At 41.3% G+C, this 11,209-nt stretch overlaps 1 long non-coding RNA gene across 1 annotated transcript in view; it reads right to left on the minus strand.

The window, feature by feature from the left end:
• Positions 1-2,398: 2,398 nt before the first annotated feature.
• The window catches only part of LOC120545432, a 25,150-nt gene continuing 16,339 nt past the window's right edge, over positions 2,399-11,209 (minus strand). Inside the window, exon 3 of the long non-coding RNA XR_005636696.1 lies at positions 2,399-2,625. This is a non-coding gene — a long non-coding RNA (uncharacterized LOC120545432). The remainder of the gene's footprint in view (positions 2,626-11,209) is intronic.

Consider the following 11,209-nt stretch of genomic DNA (forward strand, 5'->3'; position numbering starts at 1 on the left):
TTAAATATCCTACATGGCTTTAATAGAAACATTTATTTGACGCATCGTGATGCATCGAGATATCGAATCGAAGACATGATAATCGTAATCGAAAGATCAGTGAAGATTCACACCTCTAATTTAGCGATATACTGTCGAGAGACGAATGTCCTCCGTTTGTCACACAGAACTGGCCGTATACCAGAGAAACACGCACAACAGCCTGTCGTCTGAATTTCACAGCACTCTTCAAATTAAATGTCAATCTGCTCTTCACAACAGACTTAAAAGAAACTCAGCCAATCGGAGGCGGCTGAGAGGAAGTCGGCTTCTTCTCATTGGCACAGCCTGCTCGGGTTTGCATGGAGACGACACCTTGGGGCTGATTCTGGACCCCGACTGCACCACCAATGAGAGATGCTGAGCTCCGCTCTGCAGCGCTGCTCTGCATCGTGGGCTGGGCAGATTACTGTACGCAGTGATGTGCATTTAACTTTAAAAGAGACAAAAATGGCAACTGAAGAGGTCAAGAGATGAAGAGGAAACATGTAATATATATAAGCAGTGTTTCATCTTCTATCCTCGCTGCTGCCTCGAGCAACACACACCGAATTTATCTTTGCAGGACAATCTTTATCAACCTGTTTTTAAAAAGGTCGAAATAATTCATCTTCTACTGAAAGCTTTTATGATTTATAGAGATGTGCGGCACGGAAAATCTTCACAACCCCTTCCTACAGTTTTAGTGATTGCCTAAGATAAAGAAAAAATAAAAATAATCACGTGTCTGTGTGTGTGAGTGAAAGGGGAACACTCGTGTGTATGTATTTGTGTGTGTGTGTGTGTGTGTATACATTCATAACTCTCGCATCTAATAAAGACAAAGAAACTGGTGATATGAAATCACGAGAAAACCTTCAATCACATCCCCTGAAACTGTGCACACAGACTCCCATGTGCAGGAGTGCATGACCAGTAGTAAAACTACTGTTATTGTGTGTGGGTGTGTGTGTGTGTGTGTGTGTGGGTGTATGCATGCATGCATGTCTGTGTGGGCCTGTGTGTGTGTGTGTGTATGTGTGTGTCCCTCTGCCATGCACATTCCCGGCACATGGCAACAGAAGCTAAATATAGCCCCAGCAGCAGCCCGGCCTCACAGCGGGATCATGCTTGCTCTTGCTAACGTAGGATCTCTCCCTGCCGCTGTCCCTGTTTCTCTGTTTCCTACAAACATGGGTTCCCCTCGCACATCTCTCTTCCTTCTTTTTTTTTTTTTCCCCTCTTCTTACTCTCTCTTTGTCCCTTTCCCCTACATCATTCTCCCTCTCTGCAGATACTGTCGTTTAGTCTCCATGCATCTTCCCCCCCCTCTGGATTTCAGCTACAGCTATTCTGCAACCTGATTTAAAAAGAATCTGGTTGTAGCTGAAAACAACCAGATTAGGGCTGCAACTAATGATTATTTTCATTGTTGTGATTGCGATTAATCTGTCGATTATTTTCTGGATAAATAGATGAGTTGTTTGGTCTAGAAAATGTCAGAAAATGGTGAAAAATGTGGATCGGTTCTTCCCAAAAGCCCAAGATGACGTCCTCAAATGTCTTGTTCTGTCCACAACTCAAAGATATTCAGTAGGGGTGCACGATTCAGAACATGTCACGATTCCATATTGATTTTTAGGCTCAAGATTCGATTCAGAAACGATTCTCGATTCAAAAAACGATTCACAGTATGTAAATGTAGTGACTTAGTGAATATGAATTGATTTTTGGAATTCTATGAATCGATTCTTTTGCACACCCCTAATATTCAGTTTAGGGTCAAAGAGCAGAGAAGAAAATATGTTTACCTTTTTTTTTTTTCAACCAATTTAATCCATTATCAAAACAGTTGGCGATTCATTTAATAGTTGACAACTAATCCATTCATCTTTGCAGCTCTAAACCAGATCACTTTAACTGCTGCCTCATTTGGTTAGTTAGTGTCATTGTGTGATTTTGGTGTTTTAAAAAGGGTTAGGAACTAACCACTAACAAACTAATCGATGGAGGCAGCCGTAGAGCAGCAACTCCGTCTTCTGGGAGGTAAAATCACCATTTTTCTCAAAAGGAGTCTGGAGGCTTTGAAGAGAGCAGAGATAACGGCTTCAGTTCCCCGTCGTTAAGGGCTGTCTGACAGCTAGGTGAAGCGCTGAAAAAATTCTAAATATAGCGTCCACTTAACCTGATACAGATGTTTTTAGGGGTCGGAGTAAAAAAATGAGGTCGATTCCGAGACGAAACCAAGACATTCAAAAAGTGGACCAAGAACGATCTCGAGTAACACTGAGCGATAGTTGAAAGAAAATATTTCAATCAGGAGAGACTTTGTTGCAGATATGCAAACATTTATTAACAAGATAACCAAGTAAGTACAAACACAAGTTATTTGGAGATTAGTCTCCATTGTTAAGGGGTATCTATACAAATGTCATGGTTTAGGAAAACCAAACACATCCCCCAATGGAAACCAGACACTGGTGGTGGCGAGAAAAAGCCGAAGACGAAACCAAGCCGACAGCCGGGAGAAGAGCGAGAACACAAAATGTCTAAAAGGCCGGGAGGTGGAAGGGGAGGAGGCGGGTCGCACTATAGTCTGAAAAACAACTGACAGAAGCAGGAGAGAGAACAGCTTTAAAACACGGTAGTCAGCTGTGATTGGTCAGAACCTAAGTGCCCGCTCCTAATTGGTATACAGAACCGTAACACCCACCGCCCAGCTGATCAGTGAAAGGGAGAGAAGCCACGTAATAGAAGTCTCCCTGTCTGAATTTACGCTGAGCTACATCAGTAGAAAACTGCACTTTAAAATGTAACTCATTCTGATGGTTCTCAATGGTCACTTTGTTCCATAAAAGAAAGTGGAAAATAATTTCCTTTCATTTATTTTTTTCAAATTCCGCAAACAATTTGTTGCATTTTAGCAGAATACTGAAAGCAGCAGCACTAAGTACACTTTAAGGGTCCTATTTTTTTTTTGCCAGAATATCTTTATTAAGTTTTGTGAATACTCAAACACAAGACAAACGACCACAATCAGAAAGCCATCTCTAGACAAAGCGACAATCCACAAATATTTAAACACTCATCTTTAAAATAAAAAATAAAAATAGAATACATGAGTTATACAAATCAGGTGATGCAAATTATTGTCCAGAATTTTAAGGGTCCTATTTTAAACGATCTAAAAGCGCGACGCTTGGAAGCGCCGCGGTGCAGGTACGTTTGGGAAATCCTCATCCACGTCCACACACAACGCCACACACACACACACACACAAACACAAACACACACACACACACACACACACACACACACACACACACACACACACACACACACACACACACACACACTTATAAGAGTCAGCAGGGTTGAATCGGACTGATCCTAGCGTGATAGTAATGGACTGCTGGGAGCATGTGGTATAATCCTGGCTTGATTTGGCACACTGCCTAGCGAGGTATTACATTGCTCCCAGGCTGCATTAGTCCCACTGTTCACATGTGCATGCTTGCACACATTACTGCTGCGCTGCCCGGGAGGTGAGAGCGAGATGAAAGTGGTGATGGGAGGTCAGCGCGGACACGGAGCTCTCCAGCTGTGAGAGGAACACATCTACAGCGGAGGGATGTTTTAATGGAGACTTTGCCAAGTGATGATTGGTCCTAGTGCTGTGCAATTAGTCCAATTTTGAGTTTGGCTCCTAACGTTCACAAAAACAATGTAATCGAGAAAAACAATCATTTTGCACATTACGTTTAGTAAACTCTTATTTTTTTAATCTTGTGTTCTGAATGACACGGATTTATGACACATTTATTTTGATCTGACTTCTTTTCTTTATTTGTATTTTATTTATTACTTGTTTGTGAAAGTGCACTTCAACAGTTGATCTCATTTTGTGTTTATTACTTAATGCTATTTAATCATTTGAATTTTTTACATTATTAATTTTAATATACTCGACTCCACTCTAGTCGAATAAACAATACTTGTAGCGTTGCATTCACCCAGGAGACCAGGTTTCGTGATTCGTCTGACTTTAGTCACGTCACGCGCCTAACTGGTAGTGAAGTTACGTTTGAAGTAACGTCTGATTTTGACATAAAACAAAATCTATTTCCAAAGTAAACTATGTAGTTTTGGTGCCTAAACAAGACCCAACTGTGACAGTTTCACAACGTTAAAAACATGTTAAAAAAACGAGCTTAAAACCGCAACTGTTACGTTCAAAACCGCAAATCGACATTCTCTGGTTACTAGGGATCGACTGATTTCTTTAGTGCCGATACCGATTTCTTTCTTTCATCAGCCTAAGCCGATGACCGATACGGGCTGCCGATTTTCTGGAGCCGATGCTGCTTCTGCTCCCTCAATTCACATCATAAAAATGTAAAACCCTGCCACACTGGATTTGTTTTTCGGAATCTGCTCTGCCATTTCTTTAAAAAATTATAAACAAAAACACATATCAGTGTCACTTCTGCAATCATCTTCCATTCATATCACCCAAATTATGTGTGCAACCAATGTGCATCATATGGATGGGTGCACTGCATATGGTTAACTGTGCTTTCATCAACATCTACAGCACAGCCTGGATGATGCATTGCTTGCTGACGTATTATAAGAAGGATATAATCAGGGTATCACAAAATGTCCTTTGTCAACATTTCAATAATTTAAGAAAACAATAAACCTGAAAAGTAGCCATTGAAATAAAGTGCTTGATTTGTAATTTGGGACTGCCATGGTGCTGGAAGCCTGCCAGACGCCTGTCTGTAAATAATGCCGGAAAAATCGTCGATGCCGATACACGTAAAAAACGCAAATGTCGTTCCGATATATCGGCCGGCCGATAAAATCGGTCTATCACTACTGGTTACGACCTATATCGTCGCTAGGGTTGGGTATTGTTTGGGTTTTAAATAAATAATAAAGCGAACCGATACTTTTTTAAAAAGGTTTTTAAAAGAACACAAAACGACCATTAAAAAGGTCCGATGTGTGGGAATGTCTCCCGTCTAGCGTTGAGATCAGATATCGCAATCAACTCTCTCGCACCACGCAGTTTAAAGTACGTTTTACAGCTACGGTAGCCTTCACGCTTCAAAAAACCTGGTCTCTTGCTCTTTTCAATCTCCTTTTTCCTTTTCTGGGCGAAGAAGAAGAAGACTCCTGTTCCTGAAATCTGGATTTTGAATACATGTGGTCCTCCATGTTTCCTTCTTCAAACTTGCCGGGGCCGGGAAGCTACGATACCCGTTAGCAGCATTAGCAGCAGCTGTGAGTTTATCATGTGACAGCAAAAATGCAAAAGGTGGAGCAGTATTTTCCTGTATGTCCCTTACCGGCTACCGTATTTCAAGATGGAGCATGAATATGGAGCGTCTGCCCCAGTTCATGCAGACGCAAATGTTACATTTCAAGCCAAAAGGAACACTTGGAATTGATGGTTGACAGGGACTACAGGTGGAAATTAGCAATTGTTGCTATAACCTGGCCCAAGACATATTCTCTTGTTTAACAAGTTTAATGTTTATTTGTGTATTGTCCCAGTTTCAAATAAATCAATTTCCATTTCCAATTCCAATGGTGGAGGTAAATATTCATGAAAAAAGGACAAGTTTGTGAACAGGCAACACAGATTTTGATAATGATCAACTAAACACGTTACACACTGGACCTTTAAAGAACGGCTTGTTTATCGTTAAGGCCATATGGACAAAATTAAATGATTTATTAATAATGTAATTACAATAACTTATTTTACCAGTAAATTGCTGTTAAACAACAAAAACAACCACCAGATGGGAGCTTACAATATTGTAAAATACAATATTGTATTTTACAATAACTTTTAACCTTAACTGTTTCAAGTAAACGCACCGTCTGTGTTGTTTTTCCGACAGCGGGATCTGCAGACTGTTACGTCCCGCTGTTGGAAGCCTCTCCGGTGAAATACAGTCACACTTTACACCGTTTAGCTGTCAGCATTTTAACCGGGTTGAATCCAGCTGCTAGCTAACGGTAGGCTACCGTTACCTGCGGCCAAGTGTATTACGTTAACTACCGTTACGTGCAGCGATGCTTCTGTTGCCTCTAATGTCTGTTTCGCAGCATCAGAGAGCAGCGCAGACATTTAAGTGGCTCCGAATTGAGGCACCGAAATCCGCGTTGCTATTCGGTCCGGTAGATACCGGTCGTTTAGACACCGTTGCCATATTAGCACCGGGTTTCTGTACCGAACGCTAATCGTGGAATGGTTTGGAATTGTTGACATTTTTAGCCAATCCATCAAGCGAATCACTGAATAGGTGACACATTTGACATGCTAGTGGGGAAAAAAGGTCACCACAGTTCAAAATTTGGCGCCAACCTTTTTGGTAGATCACCTTCTGTTGGCACTAGAGGAAATGTTTGGGGTTCACTAAAATCATTAGGATTAAATCAGCTGGGAACCATGAATGTCTGTAGAAACATTCATAGCAATCCATCCATTAGTTGTTGAGATATTTCAGTCTGGAACAAAGCAGTGGACCGGGCAACTTTAGGTAGAATAAAGGAATATTTTAAACAAACATCAACATGTCTGTCGGCTCCATTTGACCCCCAGCCATAACGTTTACTGCACTCAGACTAAAGCCATCTGGAGTCTCAAGTTTCTATTTGGAAACCATGGAAATACCGTGATAAAAAGACATAAGTTATATACATTTTAGACATACTGTGCAAATATGTCAGACCTAAAACAAAAGACTAAAACATCTCGGTCCAAACGCTTGTGGAATTCACTGTGAGTCACTGCTGCACTCTTACATAGTTCACCTCGTACACAGAGACCACATCTGTCAATATCGTGCTTCAAGTCTTTTGATATACGATCTATTTCCAGTGGTTTCCTTCAGTTTGTGGAAGACTAAGTTGTGCGTATTTGGCGAGAGGTTTCGACGTCCTTCCTCACAAAAGTGACAATTTAAAGAAAAGCAATTTCCCCTTAATTTGTGTCTCTTTGAGGGATATTGTGTCTCTTTGTAGTCATGTGTCTCTTTTAGGTCTCTTTGGGGTTGTTTTGGGTCTCTGTGGTCATTTGGAGTCTCTTTGTAGTCGGTTTGTGTCCCTCTGTGGTAGTTTTGCATCTCTTTTTCACATCATTTTGCACGCTATCAACATATCAGTGTCTTAAACGTTGGAAAAGCTAGACCAGATAAATAAATAACACTGAAAATCCTTAAAAGACTAACTTTAAAGAAGTCTGACTGCATCATTAGATCTGAGAAAAGTCTATTACTTTCATTCATTTAGCTAAGGAGCTGCCCAAAATGGCTTGTGTGCTGCACCTAAACCTTATAATGGCGGGGGAAGCCCTGATTTTCATGTGACTTTAGTTCGAGAGTGTGGAGGACTTGTCCTCTTGGCTGTGTGCTCTCATTAAGGAGCGAGAGGAGCCGGCCTCTCACCTCCGAGCTCAGGGGGAATGATGTCGTCTTGCAAAATGCAGCATTACATGCAGTGTATCTGCTGAAATACGCACAGAGGGCCTCATTAAAGGTAGTGCTAGTTGAGTGCTTCATACATCATGCTCTGCTGCACTAATTCTTCCAGGAACCTGACATGAATTGTTCTGTTTTTTAATCAATTTTTGTCTCGTCTTGGTCAAACACATGTTGTTGTTCCCATTATTTTTTTTTTTTTAAGTGATTATTATACTTTATATACAGATTATTTATATTATAAGTCCTCTAAACACATGATGATATGGGTAATTAAATTAGCGTCCCTAGCGGTGGCCAGAAATACAACCTCCTATCTAAACCAGAGAACGTCCGTTTTAAGTCACGGTTTTGAACACGTCTTTAACGTTGTGAAACGTTGCACTTTGGTGACGTTTGGGTACCAAAGATACTAAGCTATAGTGCATAGTTTCTGTCACAGCCATGAGGAATGACAACAAAACTGTCGCCGCGTCCACATGACACAAGTCTTCAGTGATTCTCTCGCCCGCCCCTCCTCCACACAGCTGCTAGTAGCCAAGGAGGACACGGAGGATTAAAATAACATGATGGACTCTTCAGAAGAGGTCTTTATCTTCACTTGAGTTTCTGCGCGGGAAAGTCACCGGACGCCACAATCTCCTGAACGTAGTCCCACTGAGAGATCCAGAGAGAGCTGTGTGGAGCTGAGAGTCTTAATTAGCTTTGTAGCAACTCATTTGGTAGCGGCTTGAATGTAACGGACATTCATTAATATCAAAAAGTTACGCACTTAAGCTTTAAAAAGGTATTGTGGAGGATTTTCTTTTTCCGGGTGGATCATCAAGACTATTGGTCCTCCTAGTTGTCAATCATTCTGGCGCTATGTTTACGTAAGGCCGTCGTACGTGCTCGTCCCTAGGGTAGTTTTCGCTTTCTGCGCATGCGCACTTTCAGGTGTATATGTGTTGGTGTGGTGAGCTACGAGTGTCTACGAAATGTATGACAAGAAGAGAAAGGCCTCTGAAGAAAGAAACAAGACCGGAGTGTTTTTGGGAGAATGTTTCACACGCTGGCGTGCGCTAAAAGCTCAGGTTGGGCTCTCCACTGATGCCTCAGTCGCCAAGTTTCTACTCGACAGGTAAAGTTTGGCGTGCTATTTGGAGAAATCCATTTAAAATCACTGCTAGTGAAAGTTGATGTAAGCTATGATTAGCGATGCTAGCCCTGGCACAAGTCACTGATATCGGGTGAAGATTCAGAAATGATGTAGGGAGACCTCAGAGATGACGACCAGTCCGAAGAGTACAAATCAAGTGCAGCTTTATTCAAACAGTGAACAAACTTTCATGACACTGGGACAACCATGAGCATACAGACACGTCTGCCCAAGGATGAACCACATGTACATCATAGTGAATACCTTTTAAACTCTTTTTGTGCTTACACAGCATGAGACATCTATTTCAGCACACAAGTTTTACTCTCAAACTACACCTTTTATGGCCGATGCTCCTAATAGATTCCCACATTCCTGGCTCCAATTCCTCTGTGTGAAAGTTGTACCCAAACTCATAATAGATTCACACATTCTAAGCTAGGCTTCACTATGAGACCATATCATCTTAAACTGACTGGTCTCTAGAAACTCCTTAGAATCTCCTTAGAATAGATAAGATACATTCAAACATTTGCATGCACACATACCAAACCTATCAGTCACGCACCGCACAGACACGGTAAACATCTCAATTTGTGAAAAAGTGCAAATCTTCTTTGGGAAAGTAGCTTGTATGAACCATGCCGACAGCAACTTGTAAACAGTGCACTCTCGTGCACACGTTTAATAGGCGTTCCCTCTCGGGAGCAGGTAGAGTGTTGCGCATGTGCATTTTTTCAAAAAGTGGAGAGGGCGGATCTTTTCTAAAATTCGGGAAAATCCTCCACTATACCTTTAAGTTTAGAAAAAGATCGTGGTTTTGGCCAAAATCAGACTTTACTTCACTTCCTGAAGGTTGCGCACGTGACGCTGAATGTTACGCTCAAGAGGTTATAAAAACTCGCCACAGTCGCAGCTTAGCTGTGTTTAGGCACCAAAAGTATTTCGTTTTTAGTGTTTAGGAAAAGATCGTGTTACTTAACATCCCGAATGTTACGCACGTGGCGCTGAACGGGATGCTCGTAAAAGTAAAAAAAAAATAAACTGGCCAGTTACTTTTATTTTTAAAACAGGACATGACCTCCGTTCTCCCGGGTTAAAGGCCTGTGTTTTGGTTGACCCATCCACCACCACAACCTCCTTAAAAACGTAAATTTAGGTTGTAATTGCTGCTTGAACAAAGGGGAGGACAGTCTGATTATTTTAGTGTCTGCCTGTATATTCAACTATTCAACTGTATGAGACAGAGGTTCGTTATTTCCAGTTGTCTGCCAGACGAGGAAAAACTAAAAGGTTGCCAACTTTCCATGGCAAGATAACAGAGCTGTCAAATTCAGACGGCCACCAAAACGGACTGCAGATAAACAACAGCTCCTTTTCCAGTTTGCACAGAGTTCAAATTTAATGAAAAGTATGAGGATAGACAGTTTTTTTGCTTTTTTTATTTTGAATAATTAGTATAGTATCATATAGTCCTGCAACTAACAACCATTGTTGATTAATATGTTGATTATTTTCTCCATTAATGGATTAGTTGTTTGGTCTATAAAATGTCAGAAAATTGTTAAAAATGGGGATCAGTCAGGGGCGGATCTACCGGGGTGGCATAGGGTGGCAAATGCCACCCTAAAAGAAAGCCTTGCCACACCCTGCTGCCACCCCAGTTGGCAGCAACGAATTAAAAGTTACGGCCAATTTGACAATTTACGAGCGTGAATCTCCAATGTCCGACTGCAGTCAGTCAAAAACTGTTTGCTTCCCCTCTCACACATCTGCCACTCATCACCTGTGTCTCACCTTAATGCCTTTCCTGTGATAAAGCCCCTTACTTCTGTCATACTTCTATCTCCTGTTAAGATCACATTGCACGCTCACTTATTCCTAATATGAACGGTTTCACATGAAACCTCAAATGCAGGACATTGATGCATGAGATTAAGTTTGTCTGGATGAGTTTATAAATGGCAGCCTGTGCCCTTTTGTGTTTACATACTATTTCTCATCAAACTGTGATAACTGTGACTGAATTTAGTATATACACGTCTGCCATATGTTGCCACCCCTCCAAAATTCCTGGCCCCCCTCTCGCCACCCCATAAATATTTTTCTAGATCCGCCCCTGGGATCAGTGTTTCCCAAAAAGCCCAAGATAACGTCATCAAAGGTTTCGTTTTGTCCACAACTCAAAAGATATTCAGTTTACTGTCACCGAGGAGAGAAGAAACTAGAACAATATGAACATTTAAAAGAAGCTTTTCATAAAAAATTGGCTCAAACCGCTGATTAATTCAACAGATGACAACTAATCGATTCATCTTTGCAGCTCTACTGCGATTCAGAATTTTCATTTCGTGAGGCCGACACAGAGGATGAGTCATAACTCCGTCAGGGTCAAATCTGAACAAAGACATGAGAAATATACGGTATTTTTAGATTCAGACTCACACTGCTCGAGGACATCATCATCTCTGGTGTCCGTTAAGAAACGTCCAAACATCCGCCCAGAAATCACTGACAAAAGACGATTCTTATAACTGCAGAATCATCCTGTTTTTAA

The sequence above is a fragment of the Perca fluviatilis genome, chromosome 17 (genome assembly GCF_010015445.1).
Source record: "Perca fluviatilis chromosome 17, GENO_Pfluv_1.0, whole genome shotgun sequence".
Classification (NCBI taxonomy): domain Eukaryota; kingdom Metazoa; phylum Chordata; class Actinopteri; order Perciformes; family Percidae; genus Perca; species Perca fluviatilis.